The following is a 10437-nucleotide window of genomic DNA, read 5'->3' as shown; positions in this document are numbered from 1 at the left end:
TGGTGTTTAACTTAACAGATTTCAAAGTACAGTCATGATGCTGTTGTCTTTCAGGAGCTGTTGGCCATGAAGACCCAGAGACATCTCATGGGAGACGAGTGGGAAGGATAAACATGGCATACTCTGCTGCTGAGCAGGGCCAGGCTCCTGAGACACAGGGAGCTCTTACAAGTGGGGAGCGCTGCAGAGAGACAGCTGTGCCCAGGAACCACTCTTGTGCACAGAACAGCAGGGCTGGGTCATGATCTGCAGGTGATATGAGGACAGAAGAGAGGGGAGAGAGAGCTTACAAAGTGTGTATGGTGTGAGCAGGCTGTGAGCTCACTGGAGGAGCATTTCTCACAGACCACGACATGGTAAGTCTCTTGCAGTAGGCAGCACAGCTGCTTTTTCAGGAGGGATCACCAATCTGGGGACATCCCATAGAAGATCTGTCTGTAGGCACTGCATCTTGCTTTACTGTGGAAAAAGATTTCTGCTCCAGCTGAGGGCTTCTGTGCTGCAGCATCAGGATGGCTGCAGGCTGTGCTGCTGGGGCTGCAGGCAGGTGCCCAAGGCTGTCCTGTAGAGCAGGGTCCCTGCTGTGCCCCAAGGACTTTGTGCTGGGACAAGGACTCTGCTGCCTGCCAGGCTCTGAGACTCCCCAATATTTCTCCAGTCAGTTGGCTGTTTTGTAATCAGTCACACAGATTATGAGTCAGCCTCATCTACCTAAAAGGATATAACCAGCTTAGGTTATAGTTTCTTTGTTTTCTGCAGATATTAATAGTTCACTTGTCCTGCAAACAGGCAGATTTCTCTAAGACAAACTGAAGTGCACAGAGGCTGGGGCTGGGGTGTCGAAGAACAGCTGCAGTAAAGAGGAAAATATCCTGGAGGCTGGGGTATGATTAGGAAATGAGGAGAAAGAGCTCCCTAATCTTCTCCTAATGGGATGGTGAAGCTCATGGAAATAAATACAAGTTATGGTGTTAAATGATCATTTTCCAGAGGGAACAGAAAATTTTATAGCATAGCAGGAGTGTCTCTGAGAATAGTCTGGACTTGTCATTACCTTCTGTTCTCTGAACAGGACTCCAAGCCCAGGAACAGCAGATGTCCAACACCAGCTCCATCAGCAAGTTCCTCCTGCTGCCGTTGGCAGACACGCGGCAGCTGCAGCTCCTGCACTTCTGGCTCTTCCTGGGCATCTACCTGGCTGCCCTCCTGGGCAACGGCCTCATCAGCACAGCCGTAGCCTGCGACCGCTGCCTGCACACCCCCATGTACTTCTTCCTCCTCAGCCTGGCCCTCCTTGACCTGAGCTTCATCTGCACCACTCTCCCCAAAGCCTTGGCCAACACACTATGGGACACCAGGGCCATCTCCTACACAGGATGTGTTGCACAGCTCTTTTTCTTTGTCTTCTTCATCTCAGCAGAGTATTCCCTTCTCACCATCATGTCCTTCTCACCATCATGTCTCTCTATGTTGCCATCTGCAAGCCCCTGCACTACGGGACCTTGATGGACAGCAGAGCTTGTGCCACCATGGCAGCAGCTGCCTGGGGCACTGGGGTTCTCCATTCCCTGCTGCACACTGCCAGCACGTTTTCACTGCCTCTCTGCCAAGGCAATGTTGTCAACCAGTTTTTCTGTGAAATCCCACAGATCCTCAAGCTCTCCTGCTCAGCCTCCTACCTCAGGGAAGTTGTGTTTCTCTTTTTTGGTTCCAGTTTATTCTTTGGGTGCTTTGTTTTCATAGTTGTGTCCTATGTGCAGATCTTCATGGCTGTGCTGAGGATGCCCTCTGAGCAGGGACGGCACAAGGCCTTCTCCACGTGCCTCCCTCACCTGGCTGTGGTCTCCATGTTTCTCAGCACTGGTGCTTTTGCCTACCAGAAGCCCCCGACCATTTCCTCCCCACTCCTGGATCTGCCAGTGGAACTTCTGTTCTCAGTGGTTCCTCCAGCAGTGATCCCCCTCATCTACAGCATGAGGAACAGGGAGGTCAAGGATGCAGTGAGGAAAGCGATGACCAATTTCTTTCAAAAGCAGTGAACTGCCCATCTTGTGGAATTCATGGCTTGTAATGCAGCTTTTTACTGAATCAAGCTCTCTTTTATTGTTGTTTTTTTTTTTGTGCCATTTTATATGTGTAATTTATTCTTATCCTTTTTTAAAAAATACTGCAATCTTTTCACTACTAAGTCGTAATTGAAACCCTTTGTAGTGTAGCCCAAACACAGTGTACATAATGAACTAGGCTCTTTGTCAACCTTAACAGAATAAAGGAAATGCAGTCGCTCTGTCTGTCATCATTACCACTGCTGAAACACACCTCCCTCTCGCTCACTCTGCTCACATCCACTGTTTGGTCTCCAGAAACATTCAGCAAGTATTGGTCAATGTCAATGAATGTAACTTTTTTCCACTTGTAGTTATTGAATGACACACTTTTGCTTCATATGCACTTCCACGTCAGATGCCATTCTGTCAGGCTGCCCATCTGCTGACAACTGTCTCCTGGCAGCAACACGTAATGAGATGCTGTTGGGAAGGTTCAGCCCCTACAGTCACATCTCCAGCATCCGCCTTTGATTTTACAGCCCAGGTAACATAAGACGAGGCATTACTTCTGATGCAGCTCTTATCTGAGGTAACAGTTGGTTGACCTGAGAGGTCATTTCTAACCTAAATGATGCCATGATGGGGAGTTCACTGCAGGGGAGGCTGTTGGATGAGCAGCCTGAGAACTCCAACCATGTCACATTTCACTTGTTCAGTGTTTGACTGTTACAAAAGCCTGAGTGTTTCTTTTTAGATATCATCAAACCAGCCGAGGGGTTTTCCCAAGGAGAACCTTTCACATAAAATTGCTATCAAATGTCACCCACCTACTTTACACTGATCTCAAAGACAGCCTGTACCTCACCTCAGTCAAGATTCCTCACTGATGGCAGCACGGGCAGTTGGTTGGTTCTTTCCAAAAGCACCCCAGAGTAGGGATAATGCCACGTTACATTTAAGTGTAGTGAATGAGGCAGCACTGATCAGCTCTGACAAATACTGCACAGAGCAGAAGCAGCCCAAAGGAAACTCTTCCAGCTGGCTGCTCTCTGGGCAATTTCCAACGTAAACATTCAAGTGTTCTTCTCAGAGATGACCCACAGCAGCTCTCCTGTTTATGGGAAATGCCCCGTGAAAGCTGTGACCAGCTGGCTGTTCTGTCAGATGAAGCACTTCAAATTGGCATATCATGTTTCCTTGTAGAATCCTTGAGTTGTTTGCAGTTCTAAGCCATTTATCAGCTCTCTATTATTTCTTTCCTTTCATCCAGATACAACAAGACTCACTTTCTTTGAAGCTATGACAGGAGGCTGGACCATCATGGGAACAAAACCCATAGGACACCTTTGTTCTCTGAAGTTCAGGCACACAGCCCAGTGACTTCAGATCTTATTCAGGTACCTTCAGCCAATTTTCACCCTCAGCCTTGGATTCTGTGCCTGCGTGTCCTAATGGCAAACTGTCCTCATGGACAGAGGCAGCACTACTGCCATCTCAGACATGCAATGCAGATATCTGGATGTAACATGGGGACTTCTGCTCTTGGCTATGTAAAGACAGCAGAAAATGCATGACACATCTCCTGACGTGACTTAAGTGGTCTTGTCCCACCTGAATGATGCCATGATTCTATAGTTCTATGGTGCTGTGATTTCATGGCTCTGTGATTCCATGACTCGCTGATTCTAGTCTGTGATTCCATGGTTCAGGTATTCCATGATTTTGAGATTCCATGATTCTAAAAGGCATGGTCTTTGGGTTTTGAAGCAATAAATGAGGAGGAAACCAATCAGCCATAGCCAAGTTCTGTTATTCACTCCTGATCTCCAGCATGATGACAAAGCAACTGAGTGAACACTGCCAACCTTCCTGTGTCTATGTTTCTCTATCACCCAACTGTCCCCACTGCCCACACAGAATCATAGAATGGCCTGAGTTAAACGTATCATAATGATCATCTAGTTTCAATCACCCTGCTATGTGCAGGGTCACCAACCACCAGACCAGGCTGCCCAGAGCTACATCCAGCCTGGCCATGATGGCCCCACCTACAAACTTCCAGATCCCTGTCACCAAGAAGTTCCCATTTGGTTGCACGTCCCCATTTTCCCATATCTCCATGACTTCCCCAAACTGCCGTGACATACTCATGTTCCCATGATGTGTTCGTATCACATGATGTTCTCATATCTTCATGTCCTCATATCCCTGTGTCCCCTTGCCTTCCAAATATCTCCATAAGTTCCTCACTACCCATGTCCCTATTACCCTCTCACCTCCCAGTTTCCCCAAATGCTGTATCCTAGTTCCCAAAAAGAATCAGCCTCACACCTTGTAGTTTCACAGGACAGGACAGAACTCAGGGATGAGTCCTTGGACAAAGACATGATATGAGGACAGTGTTATCTCTGGGTGGTCCTGGGTGAAAGAAAGGCTGTGTGTGCTGAGTGCTGGGACCTGAGGGCTTTGGGCTCAGTGCCATCAGGATCCCAGCACTCAGTGTTCTTCCTCTGATCCCTGGCTTCCTCATGTTTCCTGGGGCCAAGGAAGGGGACGGCTGCATGCTGGGCTCAGTCCATGTCAGGGGAGTCTGCCAAGCCCAGGGGCATCTGGGGAGTAGGAGGGGCTCTGGGAGGATAAATGCAGACGTTGCCTCCTGCAGCCTCACCCAGCTCCCAGAGCACAGAGGAACATGAAGGCAGCTGTGCTCAGCCTCGTGATGCTCCTTGCTGCCCTGTGCTGCACAGTGGAAGCTCAGGTGAAGCATCTGTGGGGGATGTGGGCTGGGGCTGGAGGTGATTGGCTACTGGGGACCCCCGACGCAATCTCTCACTCTCTCTCCTACTCCTCTCCCCACAGTCACTTGTGCAAGTGCCGGACTCGGAAGTTGCTGTGGTGAGTGCCTGGGCAGCCATGCTGATTGTGCCCAAGGATGGCCCTGCAGGGAGCTCTGAAGGAGCAGGTGGGGTCTGTCCCTGCCTGGCAGAGGCTGCCCCTATATTTGGCACATCCAAATTTCTTCCATTTGCACCCTAGTCATCTTTTCTCTGGCTCCCCCAAATCCCTTTTCTTGGCTGTTCCAAATGCCATCTCTTTGGGTCCCCACATCCCATCCTTTTTGCACCAACAGATCTCCTTTAATTGGCAACCCAATTCTCATCTCTTTAGGTCCCCAATCCCTTGTGTTTCATTTTCCCTCATTCTCCATTCCTCTCTGTTTAGCACCCCCAAGACTCTTGGCACCCCTATTCCCCTCCTTTGGGCCCCCCAAAGCCCTGCCCTGTCCTTATGCCCAACCCCAGCCCTGGGCTCCTGCCCATGGGCAGAGGTGCAAAGACCTTGGCAACCATGAGGTTGGGGGCAGCCTTGGGACCAACCAGGCTGCTTGGATGGGGTCACCCTGTGATCCCCCAGACTCACAGTTCCCTCATTGCTGCCTCATGGCTCTTCTTCCCCAGGTGCCACCACCTGTTGCTGTTGCCCTTCCTGGATTGGTGAGTTGGGTGACCCTGGGGCAAGGATGGGGCTGAGATGTCTTGCTGTTCTCAGTTCCCCTGAGACTTGGGGACACTCCTGCCGCCCCAAGGCTGCTGTTGGGCTCCCTCCAGATGTGGGAGGGCAATGGTCAGGGGAAGGAGGCAATGGGGGGCAGTTGGGGCTGAGCTGGCTACAGGACCATGCCTTGGCCATGCTGTTCTTGTGCCCACAATGGGTCCCTGCACCTTCAGGGTATCCCACTGTGTCTTATTGCCCACAGTGTGTTCCATTCTCCCCATACCCTCTGTGTATCCCTGACGGCCCCTTTTTCCCCAGGATGTGCTCAGCAGGACTGAGGAGAATCCCCCGCGCGTGAGACGTGTGGCCCTGGATTTACATGTCTAGGTGAGCAGCACGGGGATGCTTACAACCCCACGGGGGACTTAGGGGACCCTGGCTGTATCTGGAGCCCTGAGGACTGGGCATCAGGTGCTGGGAATTGATGTTATGGAGGGGACTGTCCCTGACCAGTTCCAGGGGGACCTGGCCACTCTTCACCTCCAGCCTTTCGCTTGCAGTCTACAGAGATGTGCAGAGGAACAGATCTGGAGGGGGCAGGCTCAGGGTGCCCTATGGATGGCCCAGAGTCACCATGCAGCTGGGACAGGGGCTATGGCTTCTGTCCCCAGGGGACCCACATCCTGCCCTGGGTCTCTTGGCTGCTGCCAGTCCTTCTCCTGCCCTAAGTCCTTGGGGACAAACCCTGCAGGGACAAGGCTCCTCCTTTCCAGTGATGCCCTCTGACATCCTCTGATGACCATTGCTGCCCTCTGATGACTAGCGTTGCCCTCTGATGACCAATGAAGACCTTGATGATCAATGACACCCTCTGATGATCAATAAATCCCTCAGCAAAGCTACACTCTGTGTGTCTGTGTCCTTGTTCTCATGCTCAGCACGGACTGCTTGGATCTGTCCCTGCCTGGCAGTGGTCACCTCAAAGTGCTGGGAAGCTTCCCCAGCTCCATGCCATGCACACCATGTCCTGCACCCCTGTGGGCTTCACCACCCTCTCTCATCATCTGCCTCAAAGTCCTAAAGGATGGAGATCCTCATGCTGCCAAGCAGTTCGAGTACCCTCCCTCTGCTCTCTCTCAGCTCCTCCATACAATTCATCCCAAACTTTGACCCATGGACACAGTGTGACTACATCACCCTCCTTTTACCCCCAGTCTTACTGCAGCCACTTGTCCCTCCTTTGGGTTTGCTTTAGTCCTCTTGCATCAGTGCCCCATCTCCCAGAACAAGGTCTGCACATCCCCTCCCATGGACGCCTCAAATCTCCTGATGACCAATGAAGCCCCCTGATGACCAGTGACACCCTCTCTTGATCAGTGATCACTAGGAAGAGTGGGGAGTGAGCAGATGAGCATATGTTGCTCAAGCACCTGCTGGATTAAAACACAACTCCCACAGAGGTTCTGCTCGCCCACCTTGAGCTCTGGATCCAGAAGAGGCACAGAGACAAGGCTGGAACATCTTCCAGCAGTGTAAGATAGCTGCAGCCTAAGCCAATGGCCCTGTGGGTTACCTTGTTATCCCTGCCCAGCTGGGCTGGGTCGGGCACACCTGGCTGGGCATTGACTCCTGCCATCAGCTCTGCCTGTACTAGGGCCAAAATTTCTATGTAGCTAACTCATCACCACAGCCATAAGGCCCATGTAAACTGACAGCAGTCCCAAGAACAAGTGACAGTCATCCTGCAAGTCTGTAGAATCATGAAATCATAGCACAACCTGAACCTGAACAGTTAATGAGGATCATTAACTGCCACTCCTGATTTCGTGCAGGACCACTCAAAGCTCAAATCATACCGCTGAGAGTGTGTTCCTAGTGCTTTTTCAACTCTCTCCAGCAGGCTTTCCTTGGTAATAAGATGGGTGGACTTGTCTCAGCAGAGAGAGGGAGGGGATCTGCTCCTCTGGTCTGTGCTGGCGAGATTTCCCCAGCAGCACTGTGTTCAGATGTGGAGTCCTCAGTGCAGGAGAGACATGGGGCTGTTAGAGTGCCTCCAGAGGAGGTCCACAAATAGGAACCCAGGGATGAAACAACTCTGCTACGTGGACAGGCTGAGAGCTGGGGCTGTGTAGCCTGGAGAATGGTGTGAGGTGACCTGAGTGTGTCCTTTCAATATCTAAAGGGGGTCTGTAGGGATAGGACAAAGGTAAAGAGCCCTGACCAATACCTTCTAGGAGCAGACATTCTCCTTCCGCACAGCCTTTACAGATATAAGCCTTGGAGATAAAAACTCCACTTTCTAGACTGTCTGTAATTCATTAGGAATAGCCCAGTCTAAAAGATTTTAACTGCTTGCAGAGCAGGCTACCCAAAACATCTCTGAAATCCCAGCTGACTACAAGGCAAGACACAGTAAGCTCTGGAGATAAATTCCGCAAAAAGTTTATCTTTTAGCAGAACATTACTATTATTTCTACTGGCTGGGAGATGCTTAACTAATGTGCAAAGCTGAAAGGATTACGTAGGAATAAACAGAACCCATTAAGCAGAGCTTGGAAATGAGGAATGTGAGCACAGTGTTATTTCTCTCAGGAAAAGCAAAGCTGGGTGACACGTGTTTTGCTCCATACTTGTCATTGCTCACATTCTGTGGCAGGCAGAAACCTTCAAAAAGAAAGCACCTTTGCTAAAAAAGGTGCCTGAGGAGAGGGAGTAGTTCTCAAGAGACACAATTCTTCCTACACAACCAGCAAGGAAACCTAGACGGGTGGCTGGACCTGGGCATTTTGTGGATGAGGCCATACAAATGCAGAACGAACTTCTACAAAGGTTAGGTGCTGCTTCATTTGAGCTAGTGATGCAACTGCTTGGTACAACTTAGTATACCGTCATTCTTACATTATTAGTTTTTGGAATATTCCTCACAAAGCAGATTACAGTGATGGGGATCATACTCTTGTGTTGGGAATGGACTTCTGCCTTATTGCTACAGCTGCTTGATGACTTTCTGTACAATCCTGCCATATCCTATACACAATTTCTTCTCAGTACAAGAAAATCACCTCTATTTACCTGACATTTCTTTCTCTGCTTTGGGTGTCTTCAGAAAGCTACTCCTTTCCAGCCCTTCACCTCAAAGATGCTTAGTAACACTGGATATCACAACATCTGGCTTACAATAAGACATCAGGAAGGTTTTTCACCCTAAGTCCTTATTTCTTCTGCTGTGTTCCTCAGGAGCATAGCTGGATGTTCAACAGCCTGTGGGAGTTGTGGAGACTGCAGTGAGCCTGTGGGAGGAAACTGGGATCTGTCTCTCAGGACCCCAACTGACATTTTCTGACAGTGAAGACAACTGATGGGTGTTAATACTGTGGCTGGACTTTCTCTCTGCTGACTTACTTCTGAGGAGTTCTATGCCAAGGGAAATGAAAGAGCAGCATGCTGTCTCATTGAGGTTCCCTGCTGTTTTCGACAAGATGCAAGTTATACTCTGTGTAGTCACCTCCTAATCTTACATACCTTCAGATTTGTTCCATGAGAGGATTTTACTTATTGACAAATGCTTTCTGTATCAACCTCCTCAGGGCATCCTTCACCTCCCTGTTCCTCAGGCTGTAAATCAGGGGCTTCACCGCAGGGATTACCAGTGTGTAAAACACAGCTGCCACGTTGCACTTTATCAGCAGAGCTGCTGAGCACGGGTATTAAGTAGATGAAGAAGAGAGTCCCATAAAACAGGGTGATAGTAGACAGGTGGGAGGCACAGGTGGAAAAGGCTTTCCACCTTTCTCGGGCACCATGAATCTGCAGGACAGCAAAGATGATGCACAGGTAAGAGATTAGCATGATGCTCACAGTGCCCGAGCCTGCCACTGCAGCAAAGGCCACGTGTAACCCTTGTGCGAAACGCTTGTCAGAGCAAGAGAGCTGCTGCAGTGGGGAGATGTCACAGAAAAAGTGATCGATGACACGGGACCCGCAGAAGGACAGGCTGAACAGGGAAGCTGTGTGGGCAACTGAACTGATGCATCAACACAGGTATGAGACAGAGACCAGCTGAGCACACTTCTGTCTGGACATAAGGACTGCATACCACAGTGAGTTGCAAACAGACACAAGCCAATCGTACGCCATCACGGCTAAGAGCACAACTTCAGCACTGATGGAAAAAGAGTGAAGAAAAAATTGCACAGTCCAGCCCAGAAATGAAATTACTTTCTTCTTTGCTAACAGATTGGCCAGTGTCTTGGGAGGAATCACAAAGGAGTAGGTGATGTCAATGAAGAACAGGTTACAGAGGAAAAAGTACATGGGGGTCTGCAGGTGAGAGTCAACTCGGGTTAACATGATGATGGTGAAATTCCCCTCCAGGCTGGCAGTGTAAATGAGGAGCAGCAGAGTGAAGAGGAGGGCTCATACCTGAGGGTTGTCAGTGAAGCTTAGCAGAACAAACTCTGCCACCTCGGTGAGATTTCCCTCCAGCATCCCTGTCAGGCACACTGTACACAGCTGGAAGCAAGCAGACACATCAGTGAGCAAAGCAGAATACTCCTTATCGGAGTCTTACTCTTTGATGGGAAAGTAAATAAATAGAGATCTCAGGCACTAAAAAATATGTAGATGAGGTTAAAAAAATAAGAAGTTGTTTTCCTGTCCTCTTTCTTCCTATCTTGTGTGCCCCGGTGGTGCAAGTGGTAGGAATGCCGCACTGCAACACTGGAGGCCCTGAGTTCGAATCCCCCCTGTGGCGCAAGTGGTAGAAGTGCCGCTCTGCTACACAGGAGGCTCGAATCCCGGGGGGTTGGACTCGATGATCTCTAAGGTCCCTTCCAACCCGCATGAGACTATGATACTATGATGATCTTCTTTTTATCATGTGGGGATGGAAAAC

The 10437-nt window shown here is 49.8% G+C and overlaps 1 long non-coding RNA gene and 1 pseudogene across 3 annotated transcripts; one reads left to right on the top strand and one right to left on the bottom strand.

The window, feature by feature from the left end:
- The first annotated feature begins 4697 nt into the window (after positions 1-4697).
- On the top strand, positions 4698-6445 carry LOC146755052 (uncharacterized). 3 transcript variants are annotated; one of them, XR_014938401.1, is made up of 5 exons: positions 4698-4806; positions 4908-4943; positions 5507-5542; positions 5862-5930; positions 6104-6445. It is a non-coding gene; the product is annotated as an uncharacterized LOC146755052 (long non-coding RNA). The 3 variants fall into 3 exon arrangements; XR_014938403.1 differs by having other exon boundaries at positions 6090-6445; XR_014938404.1 differs by having other exon boundaries at positions 6057-6445.
- A 2646-nt stretch (positions 6446-9091) lies between these two features.
- Positions 9092-10031, bottom strand: LOC146755051 (olfactory receptor 5AP2-like; annotated as a pseudogene).
- Positions 10032-10437: the final 406 nt, after the last annotated feature.

The sequence above is a fragment of the Coturnix japonica genome, chromosome 36 (genome assembly GCF_054131305.1).
Source record: "Coturnix japonica strain WE chromosome 36, WE-NBRP24, whole genome shotgun sequence".
NCBI lineage: Eukaryota > Metazoa > Chordata > Aves > Galliformes > Phasianidae > Coturnix > Coturnix japonica.
Note: the sequence above shows the minus strand (reverse complement) of the source record. Positions and strands in the feature narration are given on the sequence as shown.